Here is a 23,259-nt window from a genome sequence, read left to right on the forward strand (position 1 = left end):
TGAGATAGAGAGCATGAGAGGGGGGAGGGTCAGAGGGAGAAGCAGACTCCCTGCTGAGCAGGGAGCCCGATGCGGGACTCGATCCCAGGACTCCAGGATCATGACCTGAGCCGAAGGCAGTCGCTTAACCAACTGAGCCACCCAGGCGCCCATATTTTTAAAAAATTTTTAATTGTTATATTAATCACCATACATTACATCATTAGTTTTTGATGTAGTGTTCCATGATTCATTGTTTGTGCATAACACCCAGTGCTCCATGCAGAACGTGCCCTCCTTAATACCCATCACCAGGCTAACCCATCCTCCCACCCCCCTCCCCTCTAGAACCCTCAGTTTGTTTTTCAGAGTCCATCATCTCTCATGGTTCGTCAATGGAAGATGAATTTAAGTAGAGAGTAGCAGTGCATGGAATATTGTAGAGACACAATAGTATAATATATATAATGATAAAATAATATTTAGATTACTAATTATAATAATATAATTTATTATATCAAAAAACATAATACTGATATTATAATTAATAACAATAATTTGAAACTACAAATTAAAATATCCTAATTATATACATATATATCTAACATGAGTTGCTCTGATCAGAAACTGGAGAGTTAAAGGAACTTCGTGACTCTTTGTATATGGGACATGTATTAGTTCCACTTCTGCCAAAGCAGAACCCTGAGACCATGTACATGTGATTTATTATTCATGTACAAGTGATTTATTAGGGATGTACTCCCAGGAGAAACCAGTAAAGGAGTGATTTCGGGCAAAGTTCCCCAGAGCGTAGCTGAAGTCTGACCCCACAGGGGAACCCTGGGATATAAGTTATACTTCCAAATTGACCCCCGTTTGAGCCAAGGGAGCTGGGCTTTCATACTCCTGAACCAGTCACTGGCCCAGGGCTGCCGTGTGGGATGTAACCTTGCAGCGCATCCTGCTTTCTGTAGTCAGAGAGCATCTCCCAAAGAGAGTAGCAGGTGACAGTCTAAAAGCTAACGCACCCCTACGCCAGGGGACATGTTCACAGAAGTGATGAAGGGGACCCATGGGCATCTGTGTGGAGTGCTGACAATGCCCACCACCAAAAATAAGGCATCAAGGTGACTTGAGTGCTCTGACCTGTGATGTGACACACGGACGTCTCGTCAATAGAGAAAAGGAATTTGGGAGGGGACTTGGGAAGGGGACCTGAGTCACGACCACTGGATTTTTAGGAAGAATGAAACACTCCAAGACCACCTCCTCGGCAACTGCTTACGCCAAGCCATCATCATTTCTCAGCCGGCTCAAATTACGTTGCCTAAATATACCATGTGTGCCACTTTATTCCCTCCCGGAGAGATGGCTTTTCACCCTTGTCCATCCCTTCCATCCTTTGATGCTCATTTCACATATTACCTATTCTGGGAAGCTCACGCCAGACTCAGGATCTCCTTTGTTTTCTCACAGTCCTTGGATCTCACTGTTAGAGCTCGTAGCATTCCACACTCTTTGTCTGTGTCCCTCTCTTCTGGAAAAGTGGAGACCATGTCTTCTTGTCTCTGCTGTGCTCATCACTGATGAGGATTCTGCTTTCAACTGTGATCTTCAAACTTCATTAATTGCAACCCATGATACGAATTACAGCTTACACCATGATTTACCACATATGCTCATAACACACACACACACACACACACACACACACACACGCACGAAACAGAAGTTCCACGGAACAAAATTTACTGTGACAGAATGCCATGCACTCTGATGTTTTCTAGTCTGTTCTATTCTATTTGTCATTAAACATGTTCTGGCCAAAACCTCTGAATCGATTTATCTCCTAATGAGTCACAATTCTCTGTTTATAAAACTCTACTTAGTGTAAGCTCAAGAACTCTGTTGATGCGAATCGAAAAGCATTGGTTATTTTGAAGCAAACTTCAGACATCATGTAATTTTATCCATAAATACTTCCATATGAATTTCAAAAACATAAAAACTCTTCATTTTTTCACACTTAAAAATATAACCTGTGCTTCTAAGATATATGACAATTTCTTGATATCATCAAGTATCCAGCCAGAGTTCACATCCCTCAATTGTTTCAAATAGTTTTTAGAAAAATGTATCAGATTAATATTTCTCTTAAATATCTTTTAATCTCTTAGTTATTCCTGCCTCTTTCCTTCACCTTCATCACATCATTTTAGGTGTTTTATAATGTGAGTTTTCTATACTATTCAAGTATATTAAAATCTAGACAAGATAAGAAAGCAAATGGGATGGATGAAACTCGTAAGAAATTTTAAGCATCGATGGTAAGTAAGCTAGTGGCTTATGAGGGACAAGTGAAACCCAGTCGACGTTATGAATAAATAATGAGTAAGGGAGAACCTCATGGGATATAGGTGGAATTCATGAGATAAACATGGAGAGTAAGTTGGTAACCTACAAGAATGATAAAAGTAGAATAAATGGGATGTTTGATGAAACAAATAAGAGTCTTATAAATAAAAGAGATGCAAAGTCCAAGTCAGAATGAATGATCATGACAATTCTGGGCTGACAGCTCTGTCATCCTTAAATCAGCCCCCATGGAAGTCACCCAGGATAGTCCTGTTCTGTCCTTGCCTATGCTCCACCCAAGAAATGCAGATAAAACCCGGAGCTGCTTACAGGCTAATTGGCTAATGACAGCCGTGGACAGGTGTATTTGCCTGGATAGAAAAAGGTGCGTGTCACTGGTCCTAAGCATCTTCCATCTGTGGTCTCCTTGCTCAAACCTCAACTCTGTTCCTTGTAACTTCTCTGTAGGTTTGGGGAGTAGGTGCTGGACAGAGAGGGTATATGAATGTTTCCTAATCCCCAACTCAAGTCCTGTGATCCTTCCACATGCTTGGGCTCTATACTAAGTGTGTTAACCAGCCCCACCTCTTTCTCCTTGCTACTTCTTTTATAATTAAAAAAAAACCATTTTAAACATTTTAGTTTTTCACAGAAGTTTTAGGCTCACAGTAAAATTGAAAAGAAGGTATGGAGATTTCCCATATACTCCTTGCCCCTACACGTGCATAGCCTTGCCCTCTGTCAAGATCCCTCACTAGCCTGGGGTATTTGTTACAATTCATGAACCTTCATGGACACATGATTATCATCCAGAATTCACAGTTTACATTAGGGTTCACTCTTGCTGGTGTATATTCCGTGGGGTTAGGCAAATGTATAATGACCCATATCCATCATTATAGTATCATACAAAGCATTTTCACTGTCCTAAAAATCCTCTGCTCTGCTTATTCATCCCTCTGCTCCCACTCCCCTTCCCTGCTTCTTGATATGTTTAAATTGATTTATTAAACTGTGATTATAGCATCTTAATTTGGTCTGTGAACCCTTCTGTTCTGTGACTTCTGGGATCTGGTAATGTGTTTGGAGGTTACCACTGCATTAAGGTAATTTCCCACACATCTTTGATGCACTCTAATTTTAAGATGCTGCTTGTAACTCGTTTTTAAGTCACCTAATGCTGGATCTTGTCAGCTGTTGATCTAATTTCCTCCCCACTCTCACCTCTACTTCCCTCCTAATACAGTCCTAGTTTTGTTCAGATATCCACTCCTTCCCACTCAATCAGTTGCCAAGGGAAGCCAGCCCCGCCCCAGTTGTTCAGCTTTACACCTGATTGGTGTAAGGTATTCCCATTCAAATCCCACTCGGCAGTGATTGGCTCAGGAATGATCACTTGATAGAATTCTGGCCAATGAGTTTCGAAGGGAGGTCTGCTGGGGTGGGGGTGGGGGGTTTCTGGTAAAAAGTGTTCCAATCCTATGAGAAGAGACACCTCACAGACAGCGAAGTCTTTCTTATTCCTCTGTACATTGGGGAAGGAGGTGACGCGTGGCATTGTTAGAAGTCATCTTGTCAATAGCCCCATGGGGATGCAGAGAAATGAGAGATGGATAGATCCTCCTTTGCTAATACCGACATCACTGAGCTATTGAATCAACCCACCCTGGAACCCACGTTACCTTTTATCTTTTTGTTGTTACAGTTCCTCCATTCTTGAGACCAGCTTCAGTGCAACTTTTCATAAAGTTTTCATAAAAGCATCTTTAATGGAAACACCTCCCCCAAGCTATGGTTTAAATTACTTAAACTGGTCATTTCTTAGTATATGATTGTAGCCTATCAATACTAGAATCGTTTGGGTGGGTTCTTAAAATACACGGGGTGAGGCCACACTGCAAACATAACTGAATTGAAATTTTAGTGGGACATCTGCATTCTCACACACACAAAGACATCAGAAATAATATCCTAAGCTTGATGAGATTTTTAAGAAAAAATATCCAAAACTTGCAAAGAAAGCTAAGGATGATTGTGTATTTTGTTTGTTTGTTTTGATTTACTGTGACTGTTGAACGAACTCACCCAAGAGTTATTTAATATCTAGGAGAATGCATCTGTGTTCAATTTACTATTTGCAATTTGGTTAAAATCAGATAATGTAAGTTATATGTTAACTTGTAGATTGCTATCTGGGGAAAAAAATAACCCCAGACTGTTACTATTTAGTGACTCTACAGGACATTGACCGCTTTTGAATCTCTTAATAAATTCATTTCAGCATCCTTTTGCGCAACTTATAAATCTGTATTCCGACTTCTCCTTTGAATCTCTCTTGCCATCATATTGGTTCCCTTGTTTATTAATGAGTTGAATAAAAATTTTGACACGTATTCATTCTATATTTGTATGTGAGCCATGCTTTCAACTTTTTGAAGATTAAACTTTAATAGGATTCTTAGCCCTTTGGTTCATTTTTCCCCTCCCAAGGAGGCATGACATGATTCCTTCCTTATTACCATTAACAGTTGCTTATCTTGATACCTGCAGGAAAAGGGTATAGAAAGGACTCAATTTTTCCATTTGTGCCCGTGGCTATGTGTGTGTTTCTAAAGTAGACGCTATTGAGGCTACTGTTCTTACCTTTGCCCACCATCCTCGGTGATTTTAAGTGATGTCTTAAATGCATTTTGGTGCTGAGCTAATTTCCTGTTTTACTGATAAAATGATGGCTCTATTTTCTGGAATACATTTGGAGCACCCGGGGCAGGTGCAACCCAGAGTTTTAATAAGCTACTATTTAAAATCTGATCACCAGCATCAGATCATGCCAGTTTATGCGATCATTTAGAACAAGTTTCTTTGGAGGTAGGGTTGCGTAGGGGAGGGTGGTGAGCCACGCAGGCCCGTGTTCAAATCCCAGCCGTGCTACACTATCCTTCCATGGCTCTGGGCAGGTTCATTGAAGTTATTTCTTTCATGTGAAAAGGGGATAACAAGAAGCCACCTCAGAATGTGGTTTCTGAAGCAAGAGGGAAGAAGCTGAATGGAGTATCTCAGAGCTCACTTCTGAGACTGAGTGCTCAGTTTGAATTCAGGTTCTGCCTCAAATAAGCTTGCGGTTTTGAATGTTACCTGACATCTTTGAACATCATTTTCCTCATCCAAAAAGTGAATAACAGTTCCTATCTTGTAGATTGCAGTGAATTGCCATGTTCCTCAAACCTAGTTATTTGGTACCATATTCACAGATTTTGCTATATCTCCATACCATTGTGCACACTTAACCCATATTTTGCCATATTTAGGTACCACTTGTACTATCACCTACTTAATAATTTTATTTAATTAATTTCTTTAACAAAATATTTGCCAACCATCTACTTGTCTAGGTATCATTGAAGTTTGGGGATGTAGCAGTGAATGAGTGAGACAAAACTCTTGGCCCCTGTGAGGTCATGTCTTACATTTATGTTCAAAAGCCACTTGATATCACCTCTGTCAATTAAGAACCAATATAACTTTGAAAAGACAGTAATTTAGGGGTGCCTGGGTGGCTCAGTCGGTGAAGCGTCTGCCTTCGGCTCAGGTCATGGTCCCAGGGTCCTGGGATCGAGCCCCACATTGGGTTCCCTGCTCCGCCGGAAGCCTGCTTCTCCCTCTCCCACTCCCCCTGCTTCTGTTCCCTCTCTCGCTGTGTCTCTCTGTCAAATAAATAAATAAAAATCTTAAAAAAAAAAGAAAAAGAAAAAACAGTAATTTAAAACATGTTCAAAAGCCACTTGATATCCCCTCTGTCAATTAAGAACCAATATAACTTGAAAAAATAATTTAAACAATGAAAATAGTAAAAGCAAAGCAATATTGGTCTCACAGACTCCAGCTAGATAGGTTTGCCCTTTCTTTGTTTAAAAGAGAGATTTTCAACTGTTCGAGGTGCTTGGCACTGACTAGTACCACACCAAGGCTTTCTCCTTGACATAACTGGGAAAATCAATAAAGAACCAGGAAAAGAGATGGCTTTTCCCAGCGTGAGATGCAGTGTTGTTTAATTCTATTGTCCAGGTTGACTTCATTCATCACCAAGTTCCACCGTTGGAGTCACCACTCCAATGCGACACGACGCACTTAGAACCGTTCCTAGCAGGGACGGTGAAGGTATCTCTTGCCTATAGCAACATTCCTCATCAGAGAGAACACATTCCTCTGCGCACCTTCATGGAGAGAAAAGGTCTGGGAATCCTCAGCAGAGTTATAATTACTCATAGATTTCATGTCTGTTTCCATGAGGCTGCTGTTTTACTATTCCATCTTAGAATATGCCTTCTGAGCTCCTGGAGCTCCTGGCATCTTGTCTTTGTATCATTTGGCTCCTAGTACTAAAAGCCACATTCTGTTATGTTTGGTTGCTAGGTGGAGAAATGTTATCATGGGCTTCAGCAATAATTTACCCACAGAGCTCAAGGAGTTGTCATGTTCTCCTGACAGTGAGTTGCAGCACTTTATCAGTTCGCCTGTAAATCAGGCATGTGTGGTGCGGCTGCCAGTACTGTTTGATCTCTCTCAGACACTGTAATAATCTGCTTTTGTCTGATTGATTCCTTCACATCACCACGCACGTTGCAACAGAGAGTGGAGTGCCCTCTGTTTATCGCGGCTGGTCATCTGCGGGAGGCCAACAGGGCAGAAAATGCTCTCCGTGCCGAGATGTAAGAGTTTTTGGAATTAGGGCCTTTCCATCATATCCCTGAGCTGGTTTCGTTCAATAAATCAATGATAGCAGAATTGAATGCACCATAAATACCTCAAACCGTATCTCTTACAAGAATGTAAGAGTAATTCATAGAAACAGGAAAGGTAACTTTGTGGGGAAGAATTACGACCCCTACAAGCCACAGACAGTCAGGGCTTTTTACTGCCTGTGTTCACACCTCACCCTTTGAACTTTGGGAGAAGGAGAATACGCTGCTGGCTGGCTGGCTTCGGGAAAGTGCAGAAGGTAGAACGGAGTAGGACGGATCCTGTCGAGACTGATCACTGCTTTTCAATCTAAAAACGAGTTTTTCTCAATTCCTGTCGGCTTCTGTTCCATATGGTCCTCTTTATCAGAGGGTGCATCACATCAACATAATGAAGGGAATTGGACTCTGACATTTGATGTTTTAGGAGTCACTTTTCTGCCACCCCCGCCCCGGGACCACCGCTGCGTGAGGTTTGCCCGCCTTACTGATGCTTAAAACGCCTTCCTCTCCTGCAAGGCTGATCCCTGTTTCCTGGGCTCCTAATTACTGGCAGGCAGTTTGGGGGCACACTTCCGCACCCCCAGCCCCAGGGGTCGGGTGGAAACCCGTGGGCTGATGACTGCCTTGGCATGGCAGCCACTGTGAGCCAGGAGCAATAACAAATGTCCAGCCTGCCCTCATTGAAAGCAGAGATCAAGCTGCATTGTCGATGTGATTGACTAAATCCCACCGGAGGAGGATTCTGTTGCAGCGTCCCTCTCTTGGATGGCGGCAAGATGAAATTACATAAAGAAGCCTTTCAGCTCAGAAATGAATGTAGCTCAGGGGGTCGGGGGTGGGGGGGGGAGACAGCTTGAGTTGGCTGTTTAATGCGTAGTCAGAAAGTTGTGCTTTTTTTCATAATGGTAGTCAGTAATATTAATGATTATTTGTTCCATTCCTATTGGGTGGTCAGGCATATTTTAGGCACCAGATATACATATTAGAAGCAGTAAAACTTAGTGGTTAGAATAGGAGTAGGCAAAGCACAGCCAGGGGCCAAGTCCAGCCAGCCGCCTGTTGTTGTCAATAAAGTTTTATTGGAATACAGCCACGTCCATTTATTTACATGCTGTCTTTGACTGCTTCCTGCTACAAGAGCAGAGTCGAGTAATTGTGACAGAGACCATATGGCCTGCAAAGCTGAAACTATTTCCTATCGGGTGGTCCTTTACAGAAAACATTTGCCAACCCTGGGGTTAGAGGATTTCCCCTGGAGCCAGACTGCCCGTTCAGATTCTGGCTTTACCACTTACCAGCTCTGTGACCTTGGGCAAATTACATAACCTCTCTGATATTTGGCTTCCTCACGTATAAAATGAGAATTGTAATAATATTTATTTTATCACATTGGTGGTGCATTAGCTACCATAACTGGGTAACAGTATTCCCTCTGAATGACTTGCTACCTCTTCACGGGCTCACTCCGAGCAGCTACACCTGACCTTCCCCTGGCCTTTCGCTCTGACATCCTGCGTGTGCTGTCCCCATGCATTCGCTTCTGTGAATTTACAGGAGTAGATATGTGCAGCCTAGAGCTTTTGAAAAAGACCAGGACAGAGTTACAGCCTTCTCAAACAATGACACTTTATCAAATATGTTCTCAGATTTAGAATATTTCTTCTGAGCTCTGCCCAAAAGTGAGTTAATCTGGCTGCTTGGATTAGAATGACGGTGGCCTCAGTGGTGTCACAGGATGATCTACAACACCTCGTGTTGTAGATCGTTGGCAAACAGAGAGTGTGTTTACTCTTCATAATTTTCCAAGGACTTAGATGCAGTTTAAACACAATGAAGGTTAAATCCACTATACGACACCTTGACTCCTGGAGACCCGATCTTGAAAGCCGCAGTTCTGTACTCTCACTGGGGCCAGCAAATTCCTCATGTAACGGGTCAGAGAATCCCTGTTTTAGCCTTGCAGCTATTCACCTCTCTCACTGTGGCATGGAAATGGACACGGAGGGGCATGGTGGTGTTCCAATGAAACTTTATTTACAAAACAGGTGGTGGGCTGTGCGCCCATAGTTTGCCAACTGTGCTCTACCATCTCTATTTTAAGCAAGCTCATAGTTAGTCCTTGATCTCAATTTCTTATGGGAATTAATTTACCAATCCTAACAAGGATCTTACCTGGTAGGTATGTTGACAGCATTATCATGCACCTTCACAAATGAGGAAGTTGAGGGACCAGGAAATTAAGTAATTTGGCCAAGGTCATCCTGCTAATGAGTGATGGACACAGGGCATGAACCCAACCTGTCTGGCTCCAGAATCAGTACAGGAAGCCACTATCCGTATTGCCTCTCTTGGTCTTAGTGCAAATAGTGATTTTCTTTGCAAGAAAATCATTCCAGCCTTTCGATGTCTTTCATGTACCTATTAAAGACTCCTTAGAGAAGATCGTATTTTTAATTTCTCAAAGTGTCCCTTGTTGGGTCAGTAACCAAAGAAGAGGACACTCTGTGTCTATGGATGCTAATGGTTTGGGGTCACTTCATGGGCATGCATCCAGCTCAGGGCCACAGGATCCTGCCCTCAGAAAGGGGACCCATGCTTGGGGTTGAGTGTCCTTAGTTGCCACCTTGAAATCGTTAATTTTATCTTGAAATTTTTGTTTTGTAAGTCCGATGGGACATCCCTTGTGCCAGGGACTTGGAGCCTTAGCTCACACTGGATCTTCCCTTCTGCTGCCTGTCTGCTTCCCTGGAGGGGGGGTGGTTCTCGAAGTCCACTCCCTGGCACTGCCCAACAACAGCTGCTGCCCTTGGCTCTGATCCCCATGCTCAAGGGAGCGCTAAGAAGCAAATGAGAAACCATCCTGACAGATGGAAAGAGGGACCACAAGAAGAAAGGAAGCGTTTTCTCCCCCCTTTGTGTATAAGGGGTCCTGCATTTTCATTTTGCACTGAACTTCACGAATCCTGTAGCTGGTCCTGGGTGATCCCAGACCTCCTGACTCAGAATCTACATTTTTACAAGACCCCCAGATGATTCCTGTCCATTAGAGTCTGAGATGCCCAACCCAATGAGGGCTTCCCAATGTGCTTGATGATCCGAATGCCTATAAAAAGCATCCCAGGTGATTCTGAGGCTCAGCCAGCAAAGGGCCCCATTGCCCTGCGTGCATGTTTCCCAGCCTTACCTGATGATCAGAATCACCTGGGGCAAGTTTTTAAAAGAAGCGCCCAGGCTCCATCATCTGTTTTCTGAGAGTCTCCAAAGGAGGGCCTTGGGAAGATATATTTTTTACAAGCACTCCAGTTGACCCTTCTTGTCTGGTAAGTTTGGGAAACTCTCCAGAAATGATACTCTAGGACCTAGAAGCTTCCCCAAATGCCTAATTTACATCTATATCTGTCACTTACCTGCGGGCCCTGGCTTCACCTCGCAAGCACTTGATAAACATTTTAACTAGAGCCGTCTCATCTCGCTCGCCTGTGTGTTTGCAGGTAGTAGTGAAGAGCCATTTCCACACGGGTTACAGCGGATTACAATGAAAAGGCAAATGTGTGTGTTTGGGTTTTTTTTTTTTTTAGATTTTATTTATTTATTTGACACAGAGAGAGAGAGAGAGAGCGCACAAGTAGGGGGAGCGGCAGAGGGAGAGAGAGAAGCAGGCTCCTTGCCGAGCAGGGAGCCCGATGCGGGGCTCGATGCCAGGACCCTGAGATCATGACCTGGGCCGAAGGCAGACGCTTCACCCACTGAGCCACCCAGGTGCCCTGTTTGGGGGTTTTGACACCCAGGTCCGGTATTGTAAAGGTATCAGGATAAAGCAGGACAGCCAGGCCCCTGGGGTTTGGTTCTTTGGTCAACCTCTGTGGACATGAAGAGGATGGAGGGGAAAAGAAAGAGCAGAGCCTCCATTCCACTGTTCTGTGGGCACGGGGTGTTCTCGAAGCGCTCGGACCGTCATGTGGTCCTTATGGGAGAGGCACTGGGCAGTCACTGCTCCACGTCAGACTCAGGTAGCTAGAACTTTTCTGTCCCACACGGAGACTGTGAAGGAGCCATAGCCCAAGATGTACAGAAGCATGAAAGCAGGGGTTTCAGACTCCAAAGCCTCCAGGAGCCAGGGCAGGACAGCTGGCGACCTAGCGCCCCCCCCCCCCCGCCCCAGAAGGGGACAAGCCCTCAGCTCAAGCCAGCGCTTGCCACGTGGGGATGTGCGCTCAGCCTTCCCCGTGATTCTGTTTTTTTGAGAGAAACCCGAAGCCTGGATTTTCATGTTAAATTTCCTTATTCAAATAATGGCAACGAATCTTAAATTTAAGGCAAACGGAAAACACAGTTCAGGCCAAACAAATCTCGTTTGTGGGACAGATATGGCCCGCAGGAATGGTTTTTGCTCTTTCAGTTGGCTAACAAGAAGGACTGTCATAGCAGCCTGTCACAGTGGGGTCATGCTTGGGTGCCTTGGTCCAAGAAGGAAAACTGTACATGCGTGGTGTGTGTATGTGTCTCATCCCTTGCTCCTAAGAAATTAGAGTTTAAACATGCTTGTCTTCTCGGGCTCTTGTTCTCTCTCTCTCACACACATACTCATGTGTATACATTTATGTGTGACTCTATACATATGTGCACGTATGTATGTGCTATGCATGCATGCATGTACTATTATATGTATGTATGTTCCAACATGTATGTAAATGTTAGTACATGTCATTACGGCCATGCCATTCACACCTTTCATCTCTTTTGACCGATCAGTGACCATACAGGGCCAGTTGTTAAAATATGTACATCATACATATAGAATCATTATATTCTATTATATTAACATATATTCATATAGGAGAAAATATAAAGAAATATAAAAATGTAAAGAAAATATATAATTTTGTATTCCATAACATTATATTATGGAATATACATATATTGACATTTATCAACTCCTCCCAAATGTCAGACCTTGGCCAAAAAGTCCTAGCAGCTTGATTATCGGGACCACCCACTTCCAGTTCTTTTGTTAAGGAACATGGCAGTCTAGCTAAAGACTACATTTCCCAGCCTCCTTTGAGCTGGGTGCTGGCCAAGGGAATGTGAGCAGAAGTGGTAATCAAATCTTTAAAGGGGGAGGGCATTTCCTCTGGTTTTCTTTCCCTTCCCGCTGGTTGGGATGCAGCAGGAAATGGTGGGAACTGGATCAGCCATCTTAGCCCGTGAGAAGTTGCGTGTTGAGGAAGACAATCAACAAGACAGAGGAGCCCGTGTTCCTACCGCGGAGCAGCTATATCCAGCCCGGGTGCTCGTGCTTGGGCTGTTGCATAGAAAAAATGCTTTTTTCTTTACACTGTATTATTTTTGCTTTTGTTACGTCAACCAGACCAGTTTTTCAATTTACACAGTGCCAAAATGCTGTGCCCGGAAATGTTGTATTTCGCTTTTTGGTTTTTAAAGACATCCTAATGGAATCGAATTGCTTCACTTATGCAATATGCTCGGGACAGTGTTTGAAGCATAGTAAATTCACAATAAATGAAGCAGTTGTTGTTAGTATTATTATTATTATTATTCATCACTAATAGGAATAGGACCATGTAGTTCAAGGGAGACTTCCAGGTCACATTTAAAGAGCTTTGGCAGAAGGTTCAGTTGACCCACAAGATTGTAAACTTCCTAACAGCAAAGATGCTTTACTTAAGTTTGTGTCCCTAGCGCATAGCCCAGTGATGGGGAAATGTAGGTGTACAATAAGTATTTGCTGAATAAGTGATTTTAAAAACCCGCATTCAAATCTTAACATCAAGATGTTAAGTTACTTAACATCTCTGGGCCTCCATCATCTTTTAAACTCTAAGTCAGGTGCCTTAAAAGATTATTGCTAGCTCTAACATCTGGTGATTTTCTGAGCTTTTAAGCAATCTTAGAGATTACTTTCATTCTCATAAATCTGCTGGACATAGAGATACCTGGGTAGGCAGGTACATAAAGGATGAAGTGACCTATATCTGGGCTTATGCCACTTGGGTGTCCATATCTGCTTGTTACCTGTGTGGCCTTGGGCAAACTGCCTAACCTCTAGGAGCCCTGGACTCCTCACTTATGAAATGGGACAGTGTGTACAAGGGACATCTGTTGCTTTTACCTGCCCCCTATTTCCTGTCTCTGTCAGCTGGTGACAAAGCCCATTATCTCTTGGAACTGCCCTTTCCTCTTTTCCCTGTGGTTTCCCTGGGGCTGACTCTATCCCCATTCCAGGGGTCTTGGGGTCCTGGGGGATCAGATCATCAGCTCGTCCGTGGTCACTGCTATGGGCTGTCATCACACGCACCCAGGCCTGACCAATCTAGTGTTCCAGTCGCAATGACTGGTTTAGGGGTGTGTGTGTGTGTGCATGAACCCAGCTGGGCCAATGGGATGCAATTCTGAGACGTTTATCCCAATATTGGGAAGAAAGGAGGCCTACCTTTCCACCAAACCTGAAGTGGATGGACTTTATGTGACTCAAAAACAACAGGGAGTACCAAGTAGATAGAGCGTGACCAAGAGGAGAGCCAGGATGGCCAAAGACGGACCCAGAGGTGGACAGAGTTCTCACCCTGTGGTTTGAGGTCCTACAACCATCCCTGCCGGAAGCCTGTGGGGACTTCCCAGTTTTGTAAACCAATAATTTCTCTTTAAAAGTCATTTTTAAAAAAGATTTTATTTATTTGACAGAGAGAGCGAGAGAGAGAGCGCACAAGCAGGGGGAGCAGGAGAAGGAGAAGCAGGCTCCCCACTGAGCAGGGAGCCGGATGTGGGGCTCGATCCCAGGACCCCAGGATCATGACCTGAGCCAAAGGCAAACACTTAACAAACTGAGCCACCCAGGTGCCCCTTTAAAAGTCATTTTTGAAACATTTCCATAAGTTTTTTTTTTTCACTAATCCAGTTTAATTTGAAGTTCAGTCCCTTAAATCTGACCAAAAAAAAAAAAAAGAAAAAAAGAAAAAATCCTTACTGATATAGTAATAGTTATACTTTGCGATTGGGGTTTTAGGGAAAATTACATGAGAAATGGAAAATAATCCATGTGAAATTCTTAGCATAGCGCTGGGATAGTAGTTGCCTGGTTAATGCTAGATACTCTAGTATGGCAATGGGGAGGCAGGAAAAGGCGGTGGGTAACAGCATGGATCTAGAGCCATGTGACCCTAGCTCCGTATCCCCTTGCCATCACTCAAAGGACTTCCCCTCTGTGTCTTCATTTCTTCTCCTGTAAAATGGAGATCCAGTTGATATATGCATCAAGTTAAAGGGGTGAATGTATGTGACAGTGAGCCCACTGTCTGGTATATAGTAGGTATTCAATTAATGGAAGCTGTCATTTCCTAACATTTATCCTATTATGTCAGGTAATGAATTCCTAGATTGCAAACTGTTGTGATGAGAATCATCTTCTTCTTATTTTTTTAATTTGTTTTATCTCTAGACCTCAGCCCGGTACTTGGCACAGAGTAAAGTAAGACTGAAGTTTGTTGTATGAATCACTTTTTTTTTTCTTTATCGAATCCTTTTTACTCAGTTATTACAAATTACCTCCTGAATGGATGTCCTGAATCCAACCTGTTCCCCATTTGGCCTGTTCTCTAACTCATTTTTCAACACATCATCACTGAACGCCTTTTGGGGGCCATGACTTGGGGCACTGTCATTAAAGCAGTGATTAAGACAGACAAGGCGCTCATTTTTGTAGGGCTCAGATTCTAGTAAGACAAACACGATTGATAAACTAATGAATATATGCTATAATAGCAGGGAGGCATGATTATTCCGGAGACACATAAAGTGAGGTGAAGAATAGGAAGTGGGTATCTCTTTAGATTGGGTCTTTTTTTTTTTTTAAAGATTTTATTTATTTATTTGACAGAGGGAGACACAGTGAGAGAGGGAACACAAGCAGGGGGAGTGGGAGAGGGAGAAGCAGGCTTCCCCGCGGAGCAGGGAGCCTGATGCGGGGCTCGATCCCAGGACCCTGGGATCATGACCCGAGCCTAAGGCAGACGCTTAATGACTGAGCCACCCAGGCACCCCTAGATTGGGTCTTCATAGAAGACCTGTTTGAAGAGAGGATGTTTGAGCAGAGATGTGAATGAAGTGAGGGGGTAATGAAGCTGTGTGGCTCTCTGGGGAGAAGAGGGAACGGTGTGTGCAAAGACCTGGTTTGTTCAAAGAACAGTGAGTGATTGAGGTTAGAGAGACGAGATCAGAAAGCTAAGCAGGGCCAGCTGATTCTGGGCCTACTTGATCCTTCATATTTTAGAAATGCCATTTAAAATCCTACAGTTGATTTTCCTATCAGTAATCACATCACATCAGGAATCAAAACTTTGTGACTCCTGATTGTGTTTGAGTAATGTGTTACATGAATTTGGAACCTCAATGTAGCCTCTACTAATTTCTCTTTGCTTCAGCACTGCTGGTCTTTGAAGTCTTAAAAAAAAAATTCCATCTCCATGCTACCTCAGGGCCTTTGTGCATGCTGCTCTCACAAACAGTCCTTTCTCTCCTTTGACCATCCAACCTGTTCATCTGATACTTCCTTAGGGAGCCTGCTTTGACCTTCCATGTGAGACTAGATCAAGTTCTGCTGTGACACATTCTCAAGGATTTTTTTTCTCCTTTAAAGCACTTCTTACACTTGCAAATAATATACCAAGTACTTGATTTAATGCCTATCCCCTCTGATAGTTTATAAGCTTCCAAGAGCAGGCTTCTTGTATGGCTTATGTACTGGTGTCCTCAGCTCGTAGGAAGGTGTTAGCATAAGTACTCAGTATTACATCAATAAATGTCATTAAGTATTATAAATATTCTGTGGCAAGACTGGCATCCCCTTCACCCTTGCTTATCTGCACCTGCTTCCCTCATCTGTACACACATATGCAGATGGCACCTCAAGTGAGTGTTACAAAGTTGGGGTTTAAAAACTCAGAAGTGGGAGAAATGGCTTCTGTCAGCCTGTGGGGAGAGATGAAGGGGGCATTTGAGAAAGTTCCCTGGAGGTGGTGATGTGCTTGGAGACAGCCTCGAGGAATGAGCCAACCTGTGCGGTGGGGCTTCAATGAGGCTAGATCTCCTGTTTAGGGGGAGATGGAGTTAGCCTTTTCTGATACTAAGTGTAGAAAGAGTCTAAAGGATGGGGAAAAAGAGAAACACTTGTCCCGAGAAATGCAACTCTGTTGCCTAGAGCAGAGCCCCAGAAGCTGTTGACCAACTGAGAGGTGATCCAGACACTACGGTGGGGGGTGTCATCTCAATGTTTTCCAACCTGTTACAAAGCCTCCTTGGTGAGGAACTGACCTTTTGGTTTACATCTGAGTGACACTGGCTACAGCATTTCTCATAATGAGAAGGCGAATGGAAAAAGAACGTCTTAAATCCTTGCTCTCCCGTTTAATGGGAGTTGAGTTTTTCTCTACCATTTCTTAATGAAAGGCTACAGAAATGACTTTTAAACCAGAAAGGGAAAGCTGATCACTTCTCGGTCTGTGATCCTGCATCCCCTGAGCTGGGATGGGCCCAAGGGATTGTTACATGACGAGGAAGAAGTTTGTTGACCACCCCTGGACTTGTGTGTACTTACTCTTCCTGCTGAAATGATGCTTCCTACCCCCACCCCCACCCCCCTCCCCTGCCCTCAGCTTGCAGTTACTGTGTGTCTTCCCTAGCCTTGCGAGATGCTCCGGGCCGGTGATGTCATTTCTTGGCTCTCATCATCTGCCCATCTTCCAGGAAACTGCAGCAGAGTGCAGTTTAGAAAGAAGTATGTCCGAAACGCTTGCCTACTAAATGGTCCAAGAAGCACCTAAGTGTTTTTAGATGGTCCCCAATCATGGAATATTTGACCTTCTGTATATGTGGTCACTGTTTTCACCTAGAAGGGAACCATCCTAAGAATATGCAGTGCTTCAAATACTCACCTTTTTTCCGTGCAAAATTATCTAAAGTACTATTTTTACCCAAAGAACTCATTCTTCTTTGGATTTTGTTAAAGTCAGAAGAAAGGTGTTTGCTTTTTTATTTCTTTCCTCTTTCCTCTGAGCCTATTCCTGATTCACCTCATGAGCACTTCATAAATCTTGCATCTGGGTAATATAACACTGTACGGTGCTTTTTAACCGGAACATTTTGTTTTCTGAGTGATGTGCCACTGAGTGATCTGGCAGAGTGGGGCAGTGCTGGGGAAGGGAGAAACCGCTGAGCCCCGGCTGGGGCAAAGCCTGTCAGGACACACTGGAGTTTCTGGAGCGTCACCAGAGAGTTCTCTGTTGCAGAGAGGGGCTTCAAAGTCCCACAGACTTCCTTCTGATTCCGACTTTTTGCTTTCCTAAATTTCTGAGTCCTCTGAAATAAAATTTTTTTTTGAGTCTTTTTTTCTTTCCCCCAAACATAGGTGTCTCTTATTTCCTCCCACACTCCTTCCTCTGTGCTTCCCCACATACCAAGAAATTTAATTGTGAATTTCAGTTTGCTGAATAGTATCTAACCAATGCCTGATTTATTTGGGAATATGGAAAATTTACTATCTATAGCCTGCTGTGTCCTAAAAGGAATATGTGGTAATGTGCAAGCAAAATGTACTAAACAAAATGAAATAATAAAAGTAAGTAAATACAGAAATTTAGGATCAGGGAAAATAACAAATAAGAAATCAAGAACATATAAAAGAAGAATTTAGTAAGCATGTTACCAAGTTCAACTACAATTGTGCTTTAAATTTGGCTCTGAGCTTCCTGGTAGCCAAAGAAAAAAGGTGTGGGGGGCACAATTGGTTTAATAATTCTCTTGAGAAGATATTTGCAAATGACACTACAGATAAAGGGCTGGTATCCAAGATCTATAAAGAACTTCTCAAACTCAACATCCAAAAAACAAATAAGTCAAAAAATGGGCAGAAGACATGAACAGACACTTCTCCAAAGAAGACATACAAATGGCTAACAGACACATGAAAAAATATTCATCATCATTAGCCATCAGGGAAATTCAAATCAAAACCACACTGAGATACCATCTTATACCAGTTAGAATGGCAAAAATTGACAAGGTAAGAAACAACAAATGTTGGAGAGGTTGTGGAGAAAGGGGAACCCTCTTACACTGTTGTGGGAATGCAAATTGGTACAGCCACTTGGGAAAACAGTGTAGAGATTCCTCAAAAAATTAAAAATAGAGCTACCCTATGACCCAGCAATTGCACTACTGGGTATTTACCCCAAAGACACAGATGTAGTGAAAAGAAGGGCCATATGCACCCCAATGTTCATAGCAGCAATGTCCGCAGTAGCCAAACTGTGGAAAGAGCCGAGATGCCCTTCAACAGATGAATGGATAAAGAAGATGTGGTCCATATATACAATGGAATATTACTCAGCCATCAGAAAGGATGACTACCCAACTTTTACATCAACATGGATGGGACTGGAGGAGATTATGCTAAGTGAAATAAGTCAAGCAGAGAAAGCCAATTCTCATATGGTTTCACTTGTTTGTGGAACATAAGGAATAGCATGGAGGACATTAGGAGAAGGAAGGGAAAAATGAAGGGGGGCGGAAATCAGAGGGAGAGATGAACCATGAGAGACTATGGACTCTGAGAAATAAACTGAGGGTTTTAGAGGGGAGGGGGCTGGGAGGATGGGTTAGCCCAGTGATGGGTATTAAGGAGGGCACGTACTGCATGGAGCACTGGGAGTTGTATGAAAACAATGAATCGTGGATCACTGCATCGAAAACTGGTGATGTATTGTATGGTGACTAACATAACATAATAAAATAAAATAAAAAAAAAGAAAATCCAAAGTATCATCAATCTCCGGGAGATGCAAAGCGTTTCACAAACTTTAATTTGGAAAGGCATCTCACGTAAAGGCATGGGGGGATAGATGAATTAAGTAACAAATAGGATGGTAGTTTGCATGGGATTATACCTTGTTAGCATCATTCAAGAATAGCCAAGGCCATAACATTAAAGCAACTCAGTGAGAGGTTTCCAGAACTCTACCATGGCATGAGAATAAGGCATACACATAGAGGGAATAATTAGGAGAATCTGCTACATAGCATGATTACATGGAGAAATGAATGTCATGTCACTTTTATAGAGATTGTCCCTTGTGGGGGCCAACAAGAGGCATAATAAAAACCATCTGTCTAGATTGGGGGCTATGTGGATGGACTGGCTGAGCTCTCACCTGGGAACACTGAGCTTACATGTGATTCATAGGGACATATTTGACCTCTTGTGTAGATTAATGGTTTAGTTGACAGGGACTGCTTAATTTCAGAGTTACATTATGGGGGCTTCTCAGCCAAGGTACTGCGTGTCTGGCTGTGATTGAGACTACGCCTCTCAGGCAGGGCCCAGAGCTTTTAACATGCCTTGGACAGAATGTTGAACACCTTGTCATGCCTCAATCTTCTTAATCATTACTAATGATGATAATAAAAATGATGACGGTATTCAAGGCAGAGGTGAACAAAGGCAAGGCGGTGACTCACAAGAGTTGAGCAAGGTGTCATGGCAAGAAAGCCCAGGCTGGAGATGGAGTGTTGGTTCTTGCCCCAGCCCAAACATGATCTGTAACCCAGGCAATTCTTGCACGTCTTCGGGTTTCCTTAGTTTGCAAGTGAGCCCATGTCGGTGCTTCTCAAAGTGTCCCAAGCCTTAACTTGACTGGGAATGAATTAGAAATGGAGGTGCTTGGGCCCCACTCCAGACCCACTGAATTGCTCCAGGTAATTCTCTGAAAGAAATGCTAAACTTTGGGAACTACTAGACCTTGGAGTAGGTCTCCTTTCACATGTGGGGAATGATCCCCAATTCTCCATCCCTATTTGTAGGCACAGCTTTACCAACTCCTTCTGTTAGGAGGTAGAGTCTATTCCTTCAGCTTTTGAATATTCGCTGCCCTTGGGTTTTGCTTTGGCCAATGGAATGTGGCAGGAATGATGGGATGCTATTTCCAAGCTACCTGGTTCCCTCTCTCTCTCTCCTCTTGTCTCTTTTTTCAATTTCTCAGAACTCAGCCACAGCCAGGACACATGCCTGGACTAACTTGCCAGAGGATGAAAATCCACATGGAGGAGAGCCGAGTCATTGCTACAGAGGCTGTCCTAGACCTGCTAGCCCCCAAGCGAGCTGCTGGCTGACCAAAATGAGTAAGTGAGCTCAGGTGTCATTAGGTGGGCCTGGCCCACCCAGAAGACACTGTAAGCCAACCTACAGTCTTGTGAGCTGAAATCAATGGGTACTGCTTGAAGCTACCGGGTTTTGTGGCTTTTTGTTATACAGAATTACCACGGCAATAGTGGTACAAGATGGAAATTCCGTAATTCTGCAATTCTAACCGTTCTGACCTTCATCTCTTGTTAGCAATCCCGAATTCACAGATAGCAAATTCAGGGATGAATTTGAAGAAATTCAGCAAATTTCTTGACTAAATCTGTTTCCTCTTCTGAGCCCCTGTTCCATCATGAGGTGGGCAGTTAGTTATAAAATTCTCAGTGAATTCCAGGCAATCTAAGTCAACACATTTATGACAGATGTTACCTCTTACCACTAGTCCAGCTCACTCCTTCTGAGTGCACAGGAGGATGGCAGCTCCCCATCTCCTTGAAGTTAGGTGTGACCAGAGGACTGTTTTGGGCCAATGAAATGTGAGCAGGAACAGGCCATTTCTGGGTGGAAGCATTTAGGAGTTTGTGTGCAATTGTCCATGTTCTCTCTTACTCTTCCTTTAATGGTGGAGGGTATGTTGTTGCATAAATGCTGCAAGACTGAAGCAGCCTTGAACGCCGTGCTCCCGCGTGGGGATCAGCTGCCCCAGGGCGTTGCCTGGACCTGTAGGTGGTTTTTCATGAGCAAGAAAGAAACTTTTGTTTCTTAATTTTCTCATAGTTCTGGAGGTTGGAAGTCCCAGATCAAGATGTCACCAGGTTCGGTTTCTTCTGAAGCCTCTCCCCTTGGCTTGCAGATGACTACCTTCTCGCTGTATCCCAATATGGCCTTCTCTCTATGTGTGTGTGTCCCCAGTGTCTCTCTGTGTGTCCAAAATTCCTTTTCTTGTAAAGACACTCATCATAGTGGATTAGGGCCAACCCAACAACCTTATTTTAACTTCATGACTCCTTTAGAGACCGTATTTCCAAAGATAGTCATATTCTGAGGGGCTGGGGGATGGGACTTCAGCATATGAATTTGTGCCCATAAATCCTGGAAATGTATGTTCTAAAGGCACTTAAGTAGGACTAGAGAGTCAGTGGATGGTTGGGACGGGGACGGCACGTAGACTTTAATCTCCAGCATCCTATCGGTGCATGGGATATCTAATGTTGTACAGGGCACATATATTGCTCCTGCCTTGTCCTTGTCCTGACTCAGATGGCTGGTTCATCTTCTCGCTCTGTTGGCTACGTTTGTATTATTCCTGGCCATATAGAGGAAAAACAAGTCATCCTGGGCACACTGGCATGAAGAAGCATACTGAGAGCCTGCCCAGGCCCATCTGACTATCTGGGGATTTGCCTACCCAGGTGCTCTCACACCAACTGAACAATCCCCACAAACCTTGTACCCTTCAGGTTTCACCGAGGGAGCAAATCCCAGCACCCTCTCCTTTTGGATCCCTCAAAATTCTCTAGGGTTTCTATCACTTCCCTCCGTTTTAGGGTGATTCTGGGATCCGTATGTGGGCCTGGGATTTGGGGCTCCCTTCTAGGAACCTATGGTTTCACGAGCATCTAAATCTGTTTGCCTTGGCTCCTTCTCCTCCACCTTTAATTGGGTGGGAAAAACTTGCTTTGCCTAATCGTATATTCTTTTATAAATTTTTAAAAACTTTTTTTTTTTTTTTTTGCTGGACCTTGACTTTGAAACTCAAAGCCTGAGACTTTGACACCTTTGCCCTTCAGATCCTCTACGATAAACCTAGCTGGGGGCAAGATCTGCCAATCTCCATGCATATCTCAAGATATGTCAAGTTAAATCTTTTTATTTATAAAAAGAATAAACTTTGAATGGAGACAAGCCATGAGGTGGGAATAAATTACCAGGAATTAAACACACCTCACTTAACATATCAAAATACTTATCCCCTGCATTAGAATGTATAAGTTTGCCCTAATAAGATTTCTTCTTCTTAACACCAAGAAATAAGACTAAATTCTACCTTGAAAGAATTCGGCTTTCATAGTGAGAAGTCAACACCCTTGGTTTAGAAGGCAAGCTCAGGGTCCAGAAAAAGGGGAAAAGTTGCTGGATTTTAGCTGACCATTGAGAAAATGAAAGTAGTTCATCTGGAGGCAGTGTTTGATATATAGGGCAGAAAATCGAGTTTTTCAATATAAGAGCAACACTGATATTGCACAAATATTATGAATGCTTTCAAGTAAAGTAAGAACATTGTGAGTGCAGAAATGAATTTGTGATTGACATACGGAAGAAGGATGAATAGAGAATGATCTATAGCGTTTGTCTGATAAAAGTGTATCTGAATGCCGGTTTCCCCCAATTTCATCAGCTGTGAATAACTATATGAAAGATGTGTCCAAGTTAATGAGAGCCTAGCAGTCCTTTAAAAAAAAAAAAAAAAGATAGTTTAGGAGAGTTTTCTCCTTACGACCAGTTGGGTCTTACATGTTGAAATTGGGGTGTTTAACACCTGGATTCTCATTTTCCCTCATGAATCTTCCCTCTCCATTGTCAGTTAGTGCTCCCTTCTGGTCCTTCACATCTTGATCTCTCCACTCTTTTCAGGAGGGATGGATTTCTCGATGTGTTCAGTTTATTGCTTAGCCACCAAATAATGAAAGCATTTACAGTCTCTGTTAATTCATTCATTGGTTTAGTGTAGGGGTCAGAACACATATTCTATAAAGGGCCAGGGAGTAAATATTTTTGGCTTTGAAGGCCAGATTGTGTCTGTTGCCATGGCTCAACTCTGCCGGCAGAGAGTGAAAGCGGCTGTAGGCAGTAGGTAAGTGAATGGTGGTGGCTGTGTTCCAATAAAACTTTATTTACAAGAACAGGCAGCGAGCTGGACTTGGGTCTCTGGCTGTAGTTTGTGACATCTTGGTCCTCATTGGGGATGAGGGTAGCAGAGTTCCCTAGTAATGGAAGATGTTCTTTTCTGGTGATTTCTCATTTTCCACCCTC

This window comes from Halichoerus grypus, chromosome 10 (genome assembly GCF_964656455.1).
Source record: "Halichoerus grypus chromosome 10, mHalGry1.hap1.1, whole genome shotgun sequence".
In the NCBI taxonomy this organism is placed as follows: Eukaryota; Metazoa; Chordata; class Mammalia; order Carnivora; family Phocidae; genus Halichoerus; species Halichoerus grypus.